The following is a 24,895-nucleotide window of genomic DNA, read 5'->3' as shown; positions in this document are numbered from 1 at the left end:
CCCATTTAGACTCTTTTCCAAATAATATCTGGTTAGGGGGTCTCTGTATCTGTTATCATCGTCTTCTGGAGGAAGCCTCTGTGATGATTATTAAATGAGGAATGATCTGTAAATACAGATTAGGATACACACATGCACAGACACACAGAGACACCTATAATCATTAGGAGTTTTTTTTTTATATACTTTTCTTGTTCAGTAGTTGATGGAGGAAGGCCATTGGATAAAAAATAAAGAAACTGCTTGGCCCTCATAGGTTAGAACATAGGTGGGTGGAGTAAACAGAAGAGAATGCTGGGAGGAAGAGGAAGTGAGCTTAGATGCAGGGCAGCTCTTCTCAGAGGCAGACTCCATGCCTCTGTTCTCCAGGGCAGATGTGATGAAGCTCCGACCCAGGATGAAGGTAGGCTAAAATCTTACTGGTAAGTGCATCTTGGGGTGCTACACAGATTATTAGAAATGGGCTAAATTAATATGTGATAATTAGCCAAGAAGAGGCTAGATATAATGGGCCAGGCAGTGTTTAAAAGAATACAAAAGAATACAGTTTGTGTGTCGTTATTTTGGGGTATAAGCTAGCCAGGCGACCAGGAGCTGGGGCAGCAGGAACACAGCCCGCAGCTCCCACTACAAGTAGTGTTCAGTTTTACCCTAGGTCTTGGTGCTCTCTACGCTGTTTAGTTCCTGGTTCTTGGTCATTCAAGCACTGTTGGATATGAATTTCTTCTCATGGAGTGGGACTTAATTCAAATTACATATTGGTTGACCACTCCTACAAGTTCAATCCACCATTGCCCTAGCATAGTTTGCAGGCAGAACAGAATGTAGGTTAAAGGTTTTGTGTTTAGATTTTTAAAAATTATTTATTTTGTTCTTTGACAAATTCATATATGTATATAATAAATTTTGATTATTTTATTCCCACAGCTTCTCTTATCTCCCACCTGTCCTTGAAAATCCCACTACTCTACTAGTCCCTTTTCTCCTTTTCTTTTTTCTTTTTCTTTTTTTTTTTTTTTTGGATTTTTCGAGACAGGGTTTCTCTGTGGTTTTGGAGCCTGTCCTGGAACTAGCTCTTGTAGACCAGGCTGGTCTCGAACTCACAGAGATTCGCCTGCCTCTGCCTCCCGAGTGCTGGGATTAAAGGCATGTACCACCACCGCCCGTCCCTTTTCAAGATTTATGATTTGGGGCTTTGTTTTGTGATCACTCTTTTTAAAATCAGGGTAATCTGTATGATCATTGGATGGAAACTATGCAAAATTATTAGTTTATATCTTGTTTCAACATGAAAAGTTTACACAGAGATGTTTAAAGCATTTTTATTCATAATTAACAAAAATGGAAGTAACCAAAATGTCTTTAGTTTTTTTAATAAAGAAAAGTAAATACATGTGCACCCTGAGCTAATTTACATTTCTAAAAATGAACAATTGAAGATACTTCTATTTAAAACCAAGGAGGAATGCAAATTTGCATTACTAATGTAAATTGAGTATTTCAAAAGACTTATGGATTTCCAACTATGTGATATTCTGAAAAAGAACATATCCTATTTACTTTCCATTGTTGTCATTGTAATGAGACATCATGACCAAAGCAATTCATACAAAAAGTTTATTGAGGCTTACAGTTTCAGAGGATGAGGCCATGACCCTTACGGTAAGGAACATGGCAGGAGGCAGATGGACATGGCACTGGAACACTAGCTGAGTGCTGACATCTTAAGACAACAACCGTGTGGTAAAGAGGAAACAAAATAGGAACAGTGTGAGTTCTCAGTAGCTCAGAGAACACCCCCAGTGTTACTCCTCCTCCATCAATGCCACACCTCTTAGTATTTCTCAAAAAGTTCTACCAACTGGGGCTCAAGCCTTAAACTGTTTGATCCTATGGGAACCATTCTTCTTCAAGCTACTACATTTCACTTTCTGGTCTCCAGAAGCTTCAGGCAACTTCATAATTTAAAATTCCTTTATTCATATTTTAAAAATTCCCATAGTCTCTCAGTTTCAAAAACTAAAGTATAAAGTCTCTCCTGAGATTCAAGGCTATCTATTATTATAATTCCCAGTAAGTAAAAATAAAAACACAAATTGCATACTTTCAACATACAATGGTACAGAGTACGTACTATGAATCCAAAAGGAAGAAATGTGACATGAGAAATTCTGGTTAAAAGCAAGACCAAAAGCTGGGCGGTGGTGGCGCACACCTTTAATCCCAGATCTCTGGGAGTTTGAGGCCAGCCTGGTCTACAAGAGCTAGTTCTGGGACAGGCACCAAATTACAGAGAAACCTTATCTTGAAAAAACAACAACAACAAAAACAAACAAACAAACAAAAAAGCAAGACCAAAATTCGGTAGGATAAATTCTCTAATTACATGTCATTTATGTCATAGGTGGCTCTAACCTTCTAACTTGGCTGACTGTAACACACATATTCCCCTCTTTCTTAGGAAGGACCACTCTGTTTCTGAAGCTCTCTTCAACAGGTTTTCAATGGCTCTGATAGCTCCAACATTTTGGGATATTTGACATAATCCAGGCTTTGCTTTGACAGCTTCATGGAACTCACGGACACTGAGGATGGCAGTGGATTCCCTTAATGGCAGAAGAAGATTCCATAACCCATTTACTCCTGTATCTTTTATGACTCTTAGTAACGACCACAGCCTGAAGCTTTTCTACTGCCTGTTGGGGATGACATCTGCCTATTCTTGAGTTACATTCATATAAGCTTTGATTTGCTGTTACCCTTTAGGGACAAATAATTCCTTAGGCCTTTTCTTTCAAAAGTTACATGATTAATTGAGTGGGTTCTTGCCTTGAAGGAATCAGTCTCTTATTTAATTTCTTCTCATGGTTTTTAGCACAAAACATGGGTCAAATATTACCTTTCTTGTTCTCCTTTTTTCCTAAATTTTACACATTGCATTTCTTTTTGCCTCACTGACCTTTTTTCATTGTGAACCTGTATAATAACTACCACTATTAACCTTGAAATGGAGTAAGATTTTTTTTTTCTGGAAACACAGCTTGCTCCAATATTGTGGGGACTTAAGAGGTGAGTGAATAGCTACAAGGCAAGATGCCCCACTCTCTAGGTCCTCCCCAGTGGGACAAAACCATGGGCCTCCCCTGCAACACCTTTAGATTTTCTAGCCAGCCAGCAGGGAGTTTTCATTTGTCATTAATATCGCTTAATATCAATAGACTCAATTCACCTATAAAAAGACACAGACTAAGAGAATAGATACAAAAACAGGGTCCAGCCTTCTTCTGTATACAAGAAACACACCTCAACCTCAAAGACAGACAATACCTCAGAGTAAAGGTTGAGAAGGGTTTTCTAGTCAAATGGACCTAAGAAGCAGGTGTAGCTATCCTAATATCTAACAAAATTGATTTCAAACTAAAATCAATCAGAAGAGACAGAGAAGGACACTATATACTCATTACAGGAACAGTTCATCAAGATACAGTCTCAACCCTGAACATCTATGTCCCAATACAAGAGCACCGACATATGTAAAAGAAACATTACTAAAACTTAAATCCCACATCAGACTCCACACACTAATAGTAGAAGATTTCAACACTCCACTCTGGCCAATGGACAGCTCAACCACACAAAAACTTAACAGAGAAATAAGAGAACTGACAGATGTCATGAATCAAATGGACTTAACAAACATCTATAGAACATTCCACTCAAATACAAAAGAATATACCTTCTTCTCAGCACCTCATGGAAACTTTTCTAAAATTGACCACATGCTTGGTAACAGAGCAAACTTCCAGACACAAAAAAATTGGTGTAATCCCTTGTGTCTTATCAGATCACCATGGATAAAAGTTAGAATTTAACTACAACACTATTCTCAGAAATACTTACAAATACATGAAAATTGAACAGTTAACTATTGAACCACTCCTGAGTCAAGGGAGAATAAAGAAAGAAATTAAAGACTTCATTGAATTCAACAAAAGTGAAGGTACAACATATCCAAACCTATGGGACACTATGAAAGCAGTGCTAAGAGGAAAGTTCACAACACTAAGTGCCCACATAAAGAAAAAGGAGAAAGCTCACATTAGAGACTTAACCGCATGCCTGAAAGCTCTAGAACAAAAAGAAGTAGACTCACCCCATGGGAATAGAAGACAGGAAATAATCAAATTGAGGACTGAAATCAACAAAATAAAAACAAATAAAACAATACAAAGAATCAATGAAACAAAGAGCTGGGTTTTTGAGAAAATCAACAAGATAGACAAACACATATCCAAACTAACCAAAAGGCAGAGAAAGAACATCCAAATTAACAAAATCAGAAATGAAAAGGGGGACATAACAATAGACACTGAGGAAATTCAGAGAATCATTAGGTCTTAAGGTTATAATGAGGAGCAGAAGGAGAGAGAACATGAACAAGGAAGTCAGGACCATGAGGGGTGCACCCAACCACTGAGACAGGGGGGCCGATCTATTGGGAGCTCACCAAGGCCAGCTGGACTGCTACTGAAAAAAACATGGGATAAAACCGGACTCTCTTAATGTGGTGGACAATGAGAGCTGACGAGAGGCCAAGGAGAATGGCACAGGAACTTTCATCTGGCGATGGATCGAGAGAGAGACAGAGACCCAATTTGGATCAACCGTCTGAGCTCTTAAGGTCCAAATGAGGAGCAGAAGGAGGGAGAACATGAGCAAGGAAATCAGGACCACGAGGGGTGCACCCACCCACTGTGACAGTGGAACTGATCTATTGGGAGCTCTCCAAGGCCAGCTGGACTGGGACTGAATAAGCATGGGTTGAAACTGGACTCTCTGAACATGGCGGACAATGAAGGCTGATGAGAAGCCAAGGACAATGGCACTAGGTTTCGATCCTAATACATGAACTGGCTTTGTGGGAGCGTAGCCTGTTTGGATGCTCACCTTCCTGGACCTAGATAGAAGTGGGAGGACCTTGGTCTTCATGTAGAGCAGGGAATTTGGACTGCTCTTCAGTATCGAGAGGGAGGGGGAGTGGACTAGGGGGAGGAGAAGTGGAGTGGGGATAGGGGGAGGGGAGCAGGGGGAGGGGGCAATATGTGGGAGGAGGGGGAGGGAAATGGGAAACGGGGAGCAGTTGGAAATTTTAAGTAAAAAAGAATAAAAAAAAAAGAAAAAAAAATTGGAAAAAAAAACCTATAATCCACAAAATTGGAAAATGGAAAAGAAATGCACAATTTTTTAGATAGATACCATATACTAATATTAAATAAAGACCATGTGAACAATCTAAATAGACCTATAAGCTGTGAGGTAATAGAAGCTGTCATCAAAAACCTCCCAACCAAAAAAAGCCCAGGACCAGATAGTTTTAGCTCAGAATTCTACCAGAACTTCCAAGAGGAGCTAATACCTATACTCCTCAAAGTTTTCCACATAATAGAAACAGAAGGAACATTGCCAAACTCTTTTTATGAGGCTACAGTTACTCTAATACCAAAACCTCACAATGACTCAACCAAAAAAGAAAATTACAAACCAATCTCACTCATGAACATGGATGCAAATCTACTCAATAAAATATGGGAAACCGAATCCAAGAACACATAATAAAATCATCCACCATGATCAAGTCAGCTTCATCCCAGAGATGCAGGGCTGGGTTTAATATACAAAAATCTATCAATGTAATCCATCATATAAATAAACTGAAAGAAAAATCCATATGATTACTTCATTAGATGCTGAAAAACATTTGACAAAATCAAAAACCCCTTCATGATAAAGGTCTTGGAGAGATCGGGGATACAAGGAACATATCTAAATATAATAAAAGCAATATACGGGAAGCTAAGAGTTAACATCAAATTAAATGGAGAGAAACCCAAAGTGATTCTACTAAAATCAGGAACAAGACAGGACTGTCCTTTCTCTCCATATCTCTTTAACAAAGTTCTTGAAGTTTTAGCAATAGCAATAAGACAACCAAAAGAGATCATGGGGATTCAAATTGGAAAGGAAGAATTCAAAGTTTTGTTATTTGTAGATGATATGATAGTGTACATAAGTGACCCCAAAAACTCTACCAGAGAACTCCTACATCTGATAAATACTTTCAATTATGTGACAGGTTACAAGATCAACTCAAAAAAATCAGTAGTCCTCCTATACACGAATGATAAAGAAGCTGAGAGGGAAATCAGAGAAACAACACCTTTCACAATATCCACAAACAACAAAATATCTTGGGGTAACACTAACCAAAGAAGTGAAAGACCTATTTGACAAGAGCTTTATGTCTTTGAAGAAAGAAATTGAAGAAGACACCAGAAAATGGAGCGATCTTCCATGCTCTTGGATAGGAAGGATCAACAGTAAAAATGGCAATCATACCAAAAACAATGTATAGATTCAGTGCAATCCCCATCATAATCCCAGCAAAATTCTTTGCAGACCTTAAAAGAACAATATTCAATTTCATACAGAAAAGCAGAAAACATAAGATAGCCAAAAGAATCATGTATAATAAAGGAAATTCTGGAGGTATCACAATCCTGACTTCAAACTCTAATGCAGAGCTACAGTACTGAAAACAGCTTGGTATTGGAATAATAACAGACAGGAGGACCGATGGAAATTGAGAAGCCAGATATCAATCCACACAACTACTATCCCAGGATTTTGACAAAGAAGCAAAAAATATAAAATGGAAATTCAATAAATGGTGCAGGTATAACTGGCTATCAACATGTTGAAGAATGAAAATACATCCATATCTATTGCCATGTACAAAACTCAAGTCCAAATGAATCAAAGACCTCAACATAAAACCAACCACACTGAACCTCAAAGAAGAGAAAGTGGAAAGTACACTTGAACATATTGACAAAGGAGACCACTTCCTAAATATAACCCCAGTAGCACAGGCACTGAGTGCAACAATTAATAAATGGGACCTCCTGATACTGAGAAGCTTCTGTAAAGCATAGGACATGGTCAACAACCCAAAATGGCAGCCTACAGAATAGGGAAAGAACTTCATGAACCCCACATCAGACAGAGGGCTGGTCTCCATAATATACAAAGAACTCAGGAAATTGTTCATTCAAAGAACAAATAATCCAGTAAAAAAATGGGGTACAGGCCTAAACAGAGAATGTTCAAAAGAGGAATCTAAAATAGCTAAAAAGACTCTTAAGAGAACACTCAACATCCTTAGTCATCAAAGAAATGCAAATAAAACAAATCTGAGATTCTATCTTACACCTGTAAGAATGGCCAAAATAAAAATCATTGATGACAATTTATTCTAGAGAGGATTTGGGGTAAAAGGAACCTCCTCCATTGCTGGTGGAAATAAAACTGGTATAGCCGCTTTGGATATCAGTACGGCTATTTCTCAGAAAATTAGAAAACAACCTACCTAGAGAGTTTACATTTTAAAACAACAATCATATCTAAGAGAGAACTACCTGGGAATGGCATGAGATTTTAAAACTTCAAAGCCAACACAGTAATGCTGCTTTTCTTATATTACAACATCTCCTTATCTTTCCTTAACAGTTTCATCAACTGGAAACCAAATACTCAAATATATGAGCATTTGGCAACCATTATCATTGAAATCACCACAGGAAATATTTGAATTTTTTAAAAAATAATCTTGTAGAAATCATTTGAGATTCAAATTGTAGGAATTCGTGGTTTCTAGAAGCTGGGGAAACGTAGGCAAGCTTTAAATGGTTAGAAGTACTCCTTATGAGCCTTGCACGGAACTTTTCTGCAACTCACTTATTTATAGATTATGAGCCTTATATTCTGTAATTCTCCTATAATCCCACCTACTGGCAGGTTTAGGCATGGTAAAGCACAAGTTCATAGTAAGATTACTTTCATAATGAGATCTTATTTCAAGAAACAAAGTGAGGAATAGCTAATATTAAAGAAAATAACTATTATGAAAATTGTGAAAACATACCATTTTAAGTTTGCCAATACTCTAGAAAATTTTTTAAAAAATTGGTGGGTCCTAATGTAAAACATGAACCATATAAAAATATATTATTATATTATAGTCTGTGACAATTATACTTCTTTTCATATATGGTTATACAAAAGATGAAGAATGGACATTTGCATAAAATCTCACTACTTTCCCCCAAGTCATTCTGTGAAAGAAAATATTTAAAGGCAATATCTATTAAGAATAAACAACTAACTTGGAAATTATAAATGAGTGCAATAGTTAAAATGGAAAAAAATCAATAAAAAATAGGAAAAAGAGCAGTGAGTTCAGAGGAAGGATAGATCAGTGAGCTTAAAATTTCAAGTGAAAAACTTCCCAATAGATAGGGTGTAGGGGATGGAAACTTAGATAATAAAAATATGATGTCACATTTTCAGATGATATTACTTTAAGTGAGAAAACATATGCATGTATATATATGTGCACAGTTATGCCTATGCACATATGTATGGTTAAAATTATATATATGTATATGTGTCTACCCATGTAGTTGTATTATAACTCATATAGTTGTATTATAACCCACCAAGTGAAAGAGAAAAGATGGGTAAAATGAAGGCTTTGTTTTATAGAAATAGAACAAAAGATCACTAGCAAAATTCTTCGTATGGATACATCTTATTAAAAATGTTAAAATGTCAAGATGAAAATACATTTCTATTATTCTGAGGAGGACATACCTCATACACAGGTATAAATATCAAATTGATGTTAAATTCATAATAACAACATGCCTGGTATAATTCTTTGCTTCAAAACATTGAAAGAAAATTTAAAACCATTGCCTTGTCTAAATTATTTTTACATATAACAGTTTAATGCACACACCTTCCAATGTGTTATAAAGGTTCTTGTCACACACCATTTAAATACAAAGAAACCGCTAGTGGGCGCCAAAAAGGGCATGACCCTATGTCATGTAGCCTTTGGAAGTAAATAATGACAGAAGAGAACAATTTTGATATTTGTTTTCCACAGAATCTTTAAGGAATGCCAGCAATGAACGTGTTTTCATCATAAGGTTATTAAGTAAAAACTTAACTGTACCTTAGAGACAAAGGTCAACAAATTCACACATTCTGAGGCACATGCCATAATACAGTTACTCACTAGCAACAATTGTACATTGTCCATATGGACAAAAAAAAAAAAAAAAAAAAAAAAAAAAAAAAAAAAAAAACAGGAATCTAGAAAGTATGGGGAGAACTCTGTAAAGTAAGGGAAATTGAAGGATTATTTGTTAACAAACAATGTCAATAAGCAGAAGTCCTCAATATAAGCTACTTTCTGCAGAAAAAGTCAAACATGATTGGGGACTTTCAAAAATGCTTATTTTGTTCAAAGTGTTTATTCCATTAGAAATAATTTGTAAATTGTCTTATTTTATAAGGTTAGGCAAAACTTCATTGTAGGATCAGACAAAGAATAAAATTAAATTAAAATTCCACTTAAGTTATTAACATGGACACAAAAAAGCCAAATATAATTTCAGATAATAATGATGGCATATTATAACAAATGTTATCAAATTTTAGTTGGTGTGAGATTAAGGATTTTATTTTCTGAGCAAATTGATTTTACTAGTATGAATGTCAAAGAAAAAAAAAGAGAAATTGTAATTTCTTTTTCTAACAATGTAAGTAACATTTGAAGGAAAGTTACACTAACTTCTTATTTTCTTTTCTTTCTTTCTTTCTTTCTTTCTTTCTTTCTTTCTTTCTTTCTTTCTTTCTTTCTTTCTTTCTTTAAATTTAAGTTCTCAATATATTGCCCAAGGTGGCCTAGAACCTACAACAAAGAATCTTTCTTTCTCAACTTCTCAAGTACTTGAATTATAAGAGTACGAGCCCATGCCTGGGTTAATTTCTACTTTTAAATAAGTTTTTTGGCACTATGTGAGCACAATCATACATATCACAACAAGGATGGACCAACCATATATATGATGTTGAACTCAGAAATTTTCAGTGTCAATAAAAAATTCACTTCAGTATATCATAGCTCCAAAAAATTAACCACCTATTTTTGGGGATTATTGCATAATTAAATTGAATGTGCTTTGGTTTTAAAATGTGTAGAACACACCCTTATATATAGTCCAAATGCTTGATAATAAGTAATAAATCTTCTACTTGGCGTATGATTTTTGCTTATTATAAAAACATTAATTTGAAACATTATATAATGTTATACCAGCTGTAGCCTTATACATCTTACATCTATGATACACTGTGATTATATCAAGTTGCCACTATGTTTAAACTAGCCTATCTGATTTTGTGTAAGCCTACCTCATTGTGACAGAATAACATTAATGATACAGTTTACAGAAATGTCTTCTTATAAATTGGTGATGTTCACTTGTATTGGGATAGAGAAGTCCTTTACATGAGATTCATTAAAATCCTGTAGCAAACTATTATTAATGGAGAAACCATTAGCAATTACTTTGTAATTAAATACGAGTGGGGCTTTTTAAGAACTGTTTCTGACCTAAACAATTCCAAGGACTTTGTGTAGCTTAACAAAGGACTTGGTTCAGATACTAATTTCACCAACTCAATGTACAGTCAACTCATCATTATTTTATGTAGCCCTGAAGATTTGCTTGTTTTGTTTATATTTGGTTCATGTTCAAGTTAATCTCTGTTGTGGATATTAGATGATGGGAACTTAATTTAACTCTGGTGTTTAGAAGTGGAGCATTTAGGATTAAATGAAGTTTTCAGGATGGAGTTCTCGTAACTGAAAGAATTTGACTTTGTGAGAGGAGAAAGAGAGACCAGGGGAACTCAATAGATAGGTACAAACCCTTTCAATGTCACCTAAAACATTTTATGGGAGCTAATTTTTCAGAAATATATTACTAGATGTTGCCATTGTCCTTAGACAAAAACTCTGAATTGAAACAAAATTCTTTTCTTCCCACGTTACCTAAACTGCGACAATGTGTTATTGACAATAGGAAACTAGCATACCTACCTGTGATGTGACAGTTAGACAATAGGTATGCCAATTTTGAATGGGGAAAAATACTTTGAAATAAGGATGACAGGTCTCAAAATCATGGTATAAAAAATAATAGACAGAGTACTCTGTGAAGATAAACCAGTGGGTTGATGCAGAAAGGAATCATAACTCCAAACAGAAAAATGCACGTGAACAGCTTGGTATATGGTAAATATAGGTAAATTTGGTCATTTGCCACAAATCAAAGGAAAAGAGACCACAACAATACCATCAAACGTATCTCAAGCACACTGATCAATGTGCCTTTGTGTAATTGTGCTTGTGTGTGTGTCTGAAAGAGAGAGAGAGAGAGAGAGAGAGAGAGAGATCCATTACCAGAATATAAGCCAGAGTTAAAAGACACAACTGTAAGGTTCACTAAGAAAATGAGTATGTGATGCATGAGTTATGATTTTAATTCTACATTTTTTTAAATGGGAAGGTTAATGATCATGCATATGCTGTAAAAGTTGGGAAGTGATTCTCAGTAGTAACAGAAAAAGAAATATATAAGGAAAGTATTTTATTTATTTGATTGAATCAAAATTATGAATTTCTACTCTTATGAAAGTATGAAAAATTAAAATGGCATATTATAAGAAAATATTTAGTAAAAGTTGTAAATGCTTTGTGTTTTAAGATAATCTAACATTTTGATATTGCATAATGACACTGTCAGTGTTCACACTGAGAACTGTGAGATCTAATAGCAAAATATAAGTAATAATTAAAATAAACATAATATTTAAGCAAATTTAACATTTTGTATTGGTCCACAATTTGAGCTATAATAATCCAGAACATGTTGGGATTTATGCAAAGGAAAAGAAAAAGGCAAAATCACAGCAGATAAAATAATAATGAAAGTAGAGATAAAGCGGAGCATCAGTCTATACTGTGCTGAGTTGCTCAGTAAATATTTACTAAGAATAGAAATTCAGCAGAACAAAGGGCTACATAAAGGGAGGCCATGGCCAAAAATACGTGTTCAGGAAATTAAATGATAGAGCCTAGAATTGTACATAAAGATGTTGATTCTCTTCATCTTGAGTCTCTAGGCATGTGGCATTCTGAGGCGACAATCTATACCACTAATCTCAGCCTTTAGATTTTAAGGAAATATGGTACATGAAAAAGAGCAGTGAATATGGTTCAATAGTTCACTGGACTAGAATTAAAGCCACAGTCAGGACTGGAGCAGCTGTAGAGTATGCAGAGGATATACAGTGCATTGTTGGTTCATGAGCACTTTGGGGCACTGCAAATGAGACATTCTTAGAATTAGCTAAAATGTATTTATTTGGCAGTGAGTGCCAAGTTTATAGAAAATGTCTGTAACTTTGAATTTAAAAGTTTATTGAAAGAAATAGAGCTTACACATGAGTCATGGATTTACATTTGAAAAAAAAAAAGAACACAGATTGTTACCACTATGAAAAGGATTAGGAATCAGGCTCTTAGCAGACTAATTTATTTAATCTACTGACATGTCAGTGTCTTCATAAGTAACACATGCGGAAACATTTGTTTGTTTGTTTCTTTTGGGTAGGAATGAAGACTGTAATGCTGGAAGCTAGAACAGTGCCTAACATCTAAGAAGTGCTCAGTAATGACTATATGCTATCAATCCATTGAAGAAATTTGATATGTTGATCTTCTATCCAGGGAGTCTGCAAAGTTATCACAGCATGATTTGAAACCTCTGCCTTTGATAGTGTGACCCTCTGATATATTTGATATTGAATAATTTAACAGCAGGTATGCATTATAGTCATAAAATTTGATGTTGTGACTATTGCAAGGAGACAAGGAAAAGAAAAAGCAGGGCATTTATATGTAAGGCAATTGAGATGTAAAAGGTCATGTAAATCAGAAGCCAGTACATGACAGCAGGGAAATCATGGCCCTGATGTTTGCCTGCAGGTGTCTTGCATTTTTGCAACACTAGACATTGTTGTCATAATGGTTTTAGTTTAGTAAGGTTTCTTTTATGTGCGTTCCATGCAGGGCATCTCAGGTAGGGTACAAGTGTGTATATAAATTTTTCTAAAATAACAAAGACTCTTTTATATGTCAGGAGAGCAAGGAACTAATGAAGAGTTGTACATAGACTCAAGTATTTTAAAAAGGCATTGGTATAAAAATAAATATATTCAATGGCTTTAGAAAAAGAATGGCTTCGTGTATTTATAGAGACTGGAAAAGAAAGCTTATTTAATAGAAGATAAAATGTGAGCAAGAGCATGGAGTCTTGATATAATGAAAGATAATACATCCCAAGAAGAATATTTTGGCTGAATTTACAAAGAAACATTGCCCATGGCCAGTGAGATAGCTCAGTGTGTAATGACTGAGTGGGCAAAGGCTCTTGCTACAAAGCCCACTGTCTTCATTTGGATTCCAGATACTAAACCTTTAAGAAAGGTGGAAAGACAGAAAAGGCATGTGGTCAGAAAACATGATAGAAAAGAAGGAAGAGAGGTATTTCGTTTTCTATTTTATTTTCATAATTTTATGTCATATTTTCCTTCAGCAAAATTACCTGTAAAATGATAATCACAGGTATTTAGAGCTTTGGTTTTAGCTGTAGAAACAATGATGCCATTGTATGTGTTTGTGTGTGTACCCATACATATGTACAAGTGTAAATGGAGGCCAGAGGACAGCCTTGGCTATCTAGGTATTATCTGCATTGATTTTTAGGCTAGTGTTTCACCATCTTGGGTATTGCCATGTAGGTTAGTTGAATTGGCTAGTGAGCCCCAGGCTCAGGGATCCACGTTTCTGTGCCTTCCCAGCATTCAGATTAGAAGTAAGTGCCACCATGCCTGTTTTTTACATGGTACCTAGGGATAAAAGTCCAGTTCCTCTGCTTAGAAGACAAGCATTTGGATGACTCTTCTTTTTCCATGGTCTTGGACCATGGGACCCCTGATGTTGCTTCCCATAAGAGTCAGATGCAAAAGCAGTTGGTTTGTGTATATGTGTATATGTGTTTGTGTGTATATCTGTGTGCGTGTGTGTGTTGGAGAACAGGGGGAGATAAATTATTACTCCAGTCTGAATCCAAGCATGATAAACAATGTTTCTGAAACACAAGTCAAGACCACAAAGAATGGATGAATTATTGCTTTGGCATTTTCTTTGTTATTTGTGTCCAGAAATCAATCATCAGCTGAAGGGGCAGAGTAATTTATAAGTTAGGTGGCATCAAATGCTTGTGGGACTCAAGTGGTATAACCTGTCTATGAATTCTTATGAGATTTTATGACAGTGGAAAATAATCTTATTATAAAACTGACATTAATAACTTGCTACATCTTATTCTAACATGACATAAAATGTAAATTAAAAATAAAATACCTGCTGAAAAGAGAAGTTCCTATTACTATATGAAGCGGTTTCTCTTTTCTTACCACACCTTGTTTAATAAAAATAAATGTAGGTGATGAAATATATTTATGAAAACAAGTTAACCAAAAAGACTTGTCATTTTGATGGAAGAGGTTATTTGTTCAACAAAATATCTAAGCACACAACACAATCTGGAAATCCAATAGGGAGAGCAGAGACACCCTGTTTCCAAGCTTTTACCTTTCCCTGCCTGAGTTTTGGACCAGATGTAAGTGTCTGAAGGATATTGATTAAAAGGATAGGCATAGTTTTATGAACATATTTTGCTTCCTCAAATCAGGAAGGACTAGACAGTGACTTCATCTTGTAAGGGTAAAATTGAGGATGAAGCTCTTGTAACGAATTGCAAACATCCAATTTCTCCTCTCTCCCCTCACCTCGTTCTGTGCTGTTTTCAAAATCATTTTGATCAACAGGCTCACAGTCATGACATACATTTACAGCTAGCCTTATGGTGACCAAATTAACAGAAGTCTGGAGAGGTATGCCAAAAAGCCATTATAATAATAAGAAAATAAAATTTGTAACCAGAAGGAATGGTTTCTTTTTTTTAATTATTATTTTTATTCTTTTTTAATTAAAATTTCCACCTGCTCCCCGTTTCCCATTTCCCTCCCCTCCTCCCAAATATTGCCCCCTCCCCCCAGTCCCCTCCCCCTAACCCCACTCCTCTTCTCCTCCCCCCACACCATTCCCCCTCCCTCTCGATATTGAAGAGCAGTCCAAATTCTCTGCCCTGCGGGAAGACAAAGGTCTTCTATCTATGTCCAGGAAGGTGAGCGTCTAAACAGGCTAAGCTCCCACAAAGCCAGTTCATGTATTAGGATCGAAACCTAGTGCCATTGTCCTTGGCTTCTCATCAGCCTTCATTGTCCGCCGTGCTCAGAGAGTCCAGTTTCAACCCATGCTTATTCAGTCCCAGACCAGCTGGCCTTGGTGGGCTCACAATAAATCAGTTCCACTGTCACAGTGGGTGGGTGCACCCCTCGTGGTCCTGGTTTCCTTGCTCATGTTCTCCCTCCTTCTGCTCCTCATTTGGACCTTAAGAGCTCAGACCATTGCTCCAAATTGAGACTCTGTCTCTACCTCGATCCATCGCCAGATGAAGGTTCTAAGGTGATATGCAAGATATTCATCAGTATAGGATAGGGTCATTTCAGGTTCCCTCTCCTTAGTTGCCCAAGGTACCAGCTGGGGACATCTCCATGGACACCTGCTAACCCCTCTAGAGTCAAGTTTCTTGCCAACCCTAGGATGGCTCTCTTAGTTAGGATAAATAATTCGCTGCTCCCGTATCCTCCCTTCCTATATCCCAACCATCCCAATCCCCCGAGCTCCTCCCATCCTCCCCTTCTCATGTTTCTCATCCCATTTCCCCTTTGCCCCTTGCCACCTCACCCGCAAGTTCCCAGTTTTTGCCCGGCAATCTTGTCTACTTCTCCTCTCCAGGCGGATGACTATATGATTTTCTTTGGGTTCACTTTCTTATTTAGCTTCTCTAGGATCACAAATTATATGCTCAATGTCCTTTATTTATGGCTAGAAACCGATTATGAGTGAGTACATCCCATGTTCCTCTTTTTGGGTCTGGCTTAACTCACTCAGGATAGTGTTTTCTATTTCCATCCATTTGCACGCGAAATTCGAGAAGTCATTGTTTTTTTACCGCTGAGTAGTACTCTAATATGTATATATTCCACACTTTCTTCATCCATTCCTCCATTGAAGGGCATCTAGGTTGTTTCCAGGTTTTGGCTATTACAAATAATGCTGCTATGAACATAGTTGAACAGATACTTTTGTCATTTGATAGGGCATCTCTTGGGTATATTCCCAATAGTGGTATTACTGGATCTTGGGGTAGGTTGATCCCAAATTTCCTGAGAAATCGCCACACTGATTTCCAAAGTGGTTGCACAAGTTTGCATTCCCACCAGCAATGAATGAGTGTGCCCCTTTCTCCACAACCTCTCCAGCAAAGGCTATCATTGGTGTTTTTGATTTTAGCCATTCTGACAGGTGTAAGATGGTATCTCAAAGTTGTTTTAATTTGCATTTCCCTTATCGCTAAGGAGGTTGAGCATGACCTTAAGTGTCTTTTGGCCATTTGAATTTCTTCTGTTGAGAATTCTCTGTTCAGATCAGTGCCCCAGTTTTTTATTGGGTTCATTAGCATTTTAAAGTCTAGTTTCTTGAGTTCTTTATATATTTTGGAGATCAGACCTTTGTCTGTTGCAGGGTTGGTGAAGATCTTCTCCCAGTCAGTGGGTTGCCTTTTTGTCTTAGTGACAGTGTCCTTTGCTTTACAGAAGCTACTCAGTTTCAGGAGGTCCCATTTATTCAATGTTGTCCTTAAAGTCTGTGCTGCTGGGGATAAACGTAGGAAGTGATCTCCTGTACCCATATGTTGTAGAGTACTTCCCACTTTTTCTTCTATCAGGTTCAGTGTGTTCAGACTAATATTGAGGTCTTTAATCCATTTGGACTTGAGTTTTGTGCATGGTGATAGATATGGATCTATTTTCATTCTTCTACATGTTGACAACCAGTTCTGCCAGCACCATTTGTTGAAGATGCTCTCTTTTTTCCATTGAATACTTTTAGCTCCTTTATCAAAAATTAGGTGTTCATATGTTTGTGGGTTAAAATCAGGGTCTTCTACTCGGTTCCATTGATCGACTTCTCTATTTTTATGCCAATACCAAGCTGTTTTCAATACTGAGGCTCTGTAATAGAGTTTGAGGTCAGGGATGGTAATGCCTCCAGACCATCCTTTATTATATAAGATTGTTTTGGCTATCCTGGGTTTTTTGTTTCTCCATATAAAATTGATTATTGTCCTCCCAAGATCTGTGAAGAATTTTGATGGGATTTTAATGGGGATTGCATTGAATCTATAAATTGCCCTTGGTAGAATTGCCATTTTTACTATGTTGATCCTCCCAATCCAAGAGCAAGGGAGATCCTTCCATTTTCTGGTATCCTCCTCAATTTCTTTCTTCATAGACTTGTCAAATGGATCCTTTACTTCCTTGGTTAGAGTTACCCCAAGATATTCTATGCTATTTGTGGCTATCGTGAAGGGTGATGCTTCTCTGATTTCCATCTCTGCTTCCTTATCCTTTGTGTATAGGAGGGCAACTGATTTTTTTGAATTGATCTTGTATCCTGCAACGTTACTAAAGGTGTTTATCAGCTGAAGGAGTTCTTTGCTGGAGTTTTTGGGGTCGCTTATGTACACTATCATATCGTCTGCAAATAATGAAAGTTTAACTTCTTCCTTTCCAATTTGAATCCCTTTGATCCCCTTATGTTGTCTTATTGCTATTGCTAGAATTTCAAGCACTATATTAAAGAGGTATGGAGAGAGTGGACAACCTTGTCGTGTTCCTGATTTTAGTGGAATAGCTTTGAGTTTCTCTCCATTTAATTTGATGTTAGCTGACGGCTTGCTATAAATAGCTTTTATTATATTTAGGAACGACCCTTGTATTCCTAATCTCTCTAAGACCTTTATCATAAAATGATGTTGAATTTTGTCAAATGCTTTTTCCGCATCTAATAAAATGATCATATGGTTTTTTTCTTTCAGATTATTTATATGATGGATTACATTGATAGATTTTCGTATGTTGAACCAGCCCTGCATCTCTGGGATGAAGCCTACTTGATCATAATGGATAATTTTTCTAATGTGTTCTTGGATTCAGTTTGCCAGTATTTTATTGAGTATTTTTGCGTCGATGTTCATGAGTGAGATTGGCCTTTAGTTCTCTTTCTTGGTTGTGTCTTTGTGTGGTTTGGGTATCAGAGTAACTTCAGCTTCATAAAAGGAATTTGGCAATGACTTCTCTGTTTCAATATTGTGAAATACATTAAGGAGTATAGGTATTAGGTCTTCTTGGAAGTTCTGGTAGAATCCTGCATTGAAGCCATCTGGACCTGGGCTTTTTTTGGTGGGGAGATTTTTAATAACAACTTCTAATTCTTCGCAACTAACAGGTCTATTTAGATTGTTCACCTGGTCCTAGTTTAACTTTGGTATATGGTACTTATCTAAAAAAGTGTCCATTTCTTTTACATTTTCCAATTTTGTGGCATACAGGTTTTTGTAGTAAGATCTAATGATTCTCTGAATTTCCTCTGTGTCTGTGGTTATGTCTCCCTTTTCGTTTCTGATTTTGTTAATTTGCATATTCTCTCTCCGCCGTTTGATTAGTTTGGATAGGGGTTTATCAATCTTATTGATTTTCTCCAAGAACCAGCTTTTTGTTTCATTGATTCTTTGGATTGTTTTCTGTGTTTCTATTTTGTTGATTTCAGCCCTCAATTTGATTTTTTCCAGTCTTCTACTTCTCCTAGGTGAGTCTGCTTCTTTTTTTTCTAAAGCTTTCAGGTCGGCTATTAAGTCTTCAATGTGTGCTTTCTCTGTTTTCTTTAAGTGGGCACTTAATGCTATGAACTTTCCTCTTAGCACTGCTTTCATAGTGTCCCATAGATTTGAGTATGTTGAGTCTTCGTTTTCATTGAATTCAAGAAAGACTTTAATTTCTTTCTTTATTTCTTCCTTGATCCAGGTGTGGTTCAGTAGTTGACTGTCCAGTTTCCATGCATTCATAGGCTTTCTGGGGATAGCCTTGTTGTTGAATTCTAACTTTAATCCATGGTGATCTGATAAGACACAGGTGGTTACCGATATTTTTTTGTAACTGTGTAAGTTTGCTTTGTTACCGAGTATGTAGTCTATTTTTGAGAAGGTTCCATGAGCTGCAGAGAAGAAGGTATATTCTTTCTTATTTGAGTGGAATCTTCTATAGATGTCTGTTAAGTCCATTTGATTCATTACCTCCCTTAATCCTCTTATTTCTCTGTTAGGTTTCTGTCTGATTGACCTGTCCATTGGTGAGAGAGGAGTGTTGAAATCTCCTACTATTAGTGTGTGTGGTTTGATGACTGCCTTGAGTTTTAGTAACGTTTCTTTTACATAAGTGGGTGCTTTTATATTAGGGGCATATATATTCAGGATTGAGACTTCATCCTGGTGAATTGTTCCTGTTATGTGTAAAAAATGTCCCTCTCCGTCTCTTTTGATTGATTTTAGTTTGAAGTCAACTTTCTTAGAAATTAGTATGGCCACACCTGCTTGTTTCTTAGGTCCGTTTGCTTGATAAACCTTTTCCCAGCCCTTTACTCTGAGTAGACATCTGTCTTTGTGGTTGAGGTGTGTTTCTTGTAAGCAGCAGAATGTTGGATCCTGTTTTCGAATCCAATCTCTTAGCCTGTGCCTCTTTATAGGTGAGTTGAGTCCATTGATATTAAGTGATATTAATGACCAGTGGTTGTTAACTCTGGTCATTTTTCCTTTCTCTTTTTCTTTCTTTTGGTAGTAGAGTTTGTGTGTTTTCCTTTTTCAAGTTGTGCTGGTGAAGGGTCATTAGATGTCTGAGTTATTGTGGGCATTGTTGGACTCCTTGGTTTGTGATTTTCCTTCTATTACTTTCTGTAGGGCTGGATTTGTGGCTACGTATTGTTTAAATTTGTTTTTATCCTGGAAAATTTTGTTTTCTCCATTCATAGTGAAGGAAAGCTTGGCTGGGTATAGTAGTCTGGGCTTGCATCCATGGTCTCTTAGTTTCTGCAGCACATCAATCCAGGACCTTCTGGCTTTCATGGTTTCCATAGAGAAATCAGGTGTAAGTCTGATAGGTTTACCTTTATAGGTAACTTGACCTTTTTCCTTTGCAGCTCTTAATATTCTTTCTTTATTCTGTATGTTTTGTGTTTTGATTATTATATGACGAGGAGATTTTTTTTTGATCCAGTCGATTCGGTGTTCTGTATGCTTCTTGGACCTTCAAAGGAATATCTTTCTTAAGGTTGGGAAAGTTTTCTTCTATAATTTTATTAAATATATTTTCTGGACCATTGAGCTGTACTTCTCCTTCTTCTATCCCTATTATTCTTAGGTTTGGTCTTTTTATTGTGTCCCAGATTTCCTGAATGTTTTGTGTTGAGAATTTGTTGGTTATGCTGTTTTCTTTGATCAGAGTGTTTATTTTCTCTATGGTATCTTCAGTGTCTGAGATTCTTTCTTCTATCTCTTGTAATCTGTTGGTGGTACTTGTCTCTGTAGTTCCTGTTCATTTATCCAAATTTTCCATCTCCATCCTTCCCTCGGTTTGTGTTTTCTTTATTACTTCCACTTCATTCTTCAAGTCTTAAACTGTTTTCCTTACCTGTTTTATTACTTTTTCTTGTTTCTCTTGGTTTTCTTGGGTATCTTTGAGATATTTATTCATTTCCTCTACCTTTTTGTTTGTAATCTCTATATGATTATGGCAGTTTTTCACCTCCTGTTTAAGGTCCTCTATTATTTTCATATAATTCACTTTTGAGTCTAATTCTTCTAATTCTTCTGGATTAGGGTGTACACTTCTCATTTCGGGATTCCTGGATTCTGGTGATGTCACGTTGCTTTTCAAGTTGTTGGGGGAATTCTTGCATTGCCGCCTGCCCTTCTTTTCCTTCAAATGGAGCCAGGAGAGGCCTGGTGTCTTGGACCAGTCTTTGCTGTGACTAACTTTCTGGGTGTATCTCCTCAGTGTAGGGGCAGGAACCGTTCCCTTGCAGATGAACTCCTCAACACCAAAACAGGGATGCCTGGTATTCCAATGACCCATAGAAAGAAGGCCGAATGCAAGGTGTAGGGCGGGGTCGAGTAGAACACAGGTGACACTGCAGTATAAGCTGGAGGTGCCTGCGCTCCCTTTCGGGGGTTGCTGAGGCCTGCCCACTAGGCAGGCACTCACTTCTCTGGTTGGGTAGCCTTAGTATAGGGGGGTTTGTGCTCTCTACCGGGACAGTCCGCCCCAGGCTAGTACACACTCACCCGTCCAGATGGAACTTCTCAGCACCTATACAGGGACTCCTGGTAGCCCCAATGAGCCAGGGACCAAGGGAAGTAGGGGGCAGGCAGAGCAGGTCCAGGAGAGCACAGCAGACTCTGCAGCCCCAGCAGCAGGGGCCCTAGTTCCCTGTCGGGGACCTTGAGGCCTGCCCTCTAGTCAGGCTCTCACTGCTCTGGTTGGTAGCCTCAGGAATGGTTTCTTTAGCAAGTTAGTATATACTGTTTTGCTATTGGCTTCATGTAAAAAGAGAGCATACTGCAAAGTGTTTTGGAAATAAATGATCAAATAAATAACCATAGTGAGTTAGTAAACTGATGTTTGGATGTCCATGGCATCAACATGAATTTTTATGAAGCTATTTCATTCCTAAACTAGACCCTAGTTTCCTGAACAGAGCCCTCAGTTTTAAATAGAGTGTGGTTAAGCTGTTTTTGTAAGAATGGGATCCTTACTTTGTGCTCCTGGGAGTTTGAAATGTTGGTCTTTTGAGCCTGTTAGTTTGTGACTTGACAATACCTACAGATGTTGGGAAGCAGCAATGAGTTACAGTCAAATCTTATGTGACAAAAGGATACTGTTGATACTCCAGTCTGCATTGTGTTTGATTGGATGCTATGATGGTTAGTAGGACATGTGTGCTGAAAGAAATTTGACATGACATTTTCATTTTGTTGTGAGTTTAATCAAGGTACAATCCCATCATCAATTGAGATGCATCCATCAAAACATCAGGAATCACTGTAAGTTGTTTTGAATCAGTAACTTGGAATAGAGTATTGTTCTACAAAGTTGAAATCAACTGATATTATTTGAATCCCATTTATTTTTCAGTAGTGGCATGATCATAGTTATACTAAAAAAAGTGTTATCTTACACTATGCCTACAGTTTAATATGATATAATACTTTTTGATTGGTAGGTAAGAACAAATGGAACTGTGGACGTTTTTTATCACTAAATAATCTATTTTTATGTCAACTATCTCAAATTTCTGCCCCATCTATGAGACATGAAAGAAATATGTGCCTTGACATGATGTTATTATCTATGTCACATAAATTTGTCTCATGCAGAGTCTGAGATTATGCAGTTTCAGAAAATGGTGTTTGCTCTACCAATTTTCTGAGCACACTAGTGTGCCAGGAGCCATATTGTTAAATATGTGCTTGCCCATTAGTACAGTTAGCACAGTATATACTATATATGTATACATGTGTGTATATACATATATGTACTGCATATTTGGGGTATATATTTGGGACACACATGCATGCATATATATATATACACACACACATATATATATATGTATATATATATATATATATATATCCATCCATCCCATGTTGTGGACAAGACAAGCAGCAACTCTGATTAGAAAACTTGCACTTAAACACTTGGCAAAGAAAGAAAAATCCAAATATTTGCTCCAAATGTCTTTTTTTTTTCTTTCTTACTGTTCAAAACTAAAAGAAAACTAGAAGATGGGGACATATTGATAAAGTAAAGTTCATATATTTGGTCTTGTTTGTTGATATTTGTTCTAGGAGGTGAGGTAGAACTCTACATAGTGTTAGTTAGTCTGTTTTTGTAGAACATTCCCATTTTAAAATCAACATGAGTCTTGGTAGATAGAGTTTAAAACTCATTCCAGTTAGTATAACTCATCACAGATTACAATACTTGATTGTCAGTTGAATAAACCTGATTCTTTGTAGTTGGAGGTGGTGATTTTGGTGGTGGTATGTGTGTATTCACTAAACCAACCGCAATGACACATGTATTGCACTGTCTAACTACGTTGACATTGGAAATCAACAGTAGAGCAACTGGTGAACTCAACACAACTGCTAATATTCCACAGATGAAGCTCAACACATTTTAAGGAAAAAATTAAATTTTGTTATAAAATATATCCTTTCTGAAATTTATTTAGCCACTACTCCCACAGATTGCTTACCAAGAAAGAGTTATAAATCATAAACAATGAGGGAAGCTCCAATTTTGTTGTGTATATATTCTCTCTGTTCTTGACACTCCAGGTTTTTTGTTGTTGTTGCTGCTGCTGATTTGCTTATTTGTTTTGTCTATTGGTTTTCTTTTTAAAGAAAATATTTCCTGTTGGTTAATGTTGTCCATGTCTACTTCCTTCAAGGAAATACTCTTTGTTTTTCCCCCTGATGTTTATCAGGACAACTTTATTTTGACTTTAAAAAGCTATCTCAGGTTTTGTCCTTTCCAATTAGTCTTGACATAGTCAGTTAGTAATATAAGCATTAAAATCCCAATTTCCCCCTCTCCAGACTGACGTGTGCATGTGGAAAGCATTTCTCAGGTCTCAGGGCAACTTCTGAAGCAAGATCCAGCTTGGAGTGGTCACACTTGATAGGATCAAGTCATAAGATTTAAGGATCTGTTCTAGCCCTATTCCTGTGAGAGATGGTCCCCTACAGGAGACTTTCTCAGTCCTGTTCATTCTTATATAAGATGCTGATCACATTCTCAGTCTTGTAGATTGACTCCTGTCAACAGTCTTGCTCATAGGCCATTTATATGGTATATACTTACAACAAAACTCTCACCTCTTTAGACCAGTGTATCACATTGGAACACAATATATGAAACTCCATTGACTATGAGAAAACTCCCTTGAAATACAATATGAGGAACTTCATTGATTATTAGAAGAATCCACATGCTAGAATTCATGTAAAGTGAGTGACTGAGGTCCACTGTCCACATTTTACAAAAGTAGCATAGAAGATTCAGATGCTTTAGGAAGGTCATGAACTCTTCTCTATGTTTCAAAATCAAGTACCATGATGATTAGAACCAGATCAAAGTTGCTTTGAATTCAGTTTAATACTGAAATAAGGAGTTTGAAAGCACTGCAAGGCTGCAAGATGGCTCAGAGGATGAGTCCTTACTGCTATATCAGAGGACCAAAACTTACTTTGCAATAATGGGTGGCTCAAAAGTATTTAGAGGTTTTGCACTGAGTTTCTAACCCCTATAGGCACCACACCCTCATACACGTTTACTTAACTGAACAGAGAGAGAGAGAGACAGAGACAGAGACAGAGAGAGACAGAGAATTATTTTTAAACAGTGCAAAGGGAATTGATTAATTAAAGACAGTAGTGGCATGATTGAGCATCTTTTGGGTATATACCCAAAAGTGGTTTTACTGAGTCTTGAGGAAGGTTGTTTCCTAATTTTCTGAGAAATAGCCACACTGACATCTAAAGGGGTTATACCAGCTTGCATTCCCACCAACAATGCAGAAGTGTTCCCTTTTCCCCACAACCTTTTCGCATAAGCTGTCATCAGTGTTTTTGATCTTGGCCATTCTTACAGGTGTAAGATGGAATCTCAGAGTTGTTTTGAGTTGCGTTTCTCTGATGACTAAGGATGTGATCAACTATGTTCATAGCAGCTTTGTTTTTCATAGCTAGAACCTGAAAACAACCTAAATGCCCCTTGACCGAAGAATGAATAAGGAAACTGTGGTACACTTACACAATGGAGTACTACA

Source organism: Chionomys nivalis, chromosome 9 (genome assembly GCF_950005125.1).
Source record: "Chionomys nivalis chromosome 9, mChiNiv1.1, whole genome shotgun sequence".
NCBI lineage: Eukaryota > Metazoa > Chordata > Mammalia > Rodentia > Cricetidae > Chionomys > Chionomys nivalis.
This window is presented reverse-complemented; position numbering follows the sequence as displayed.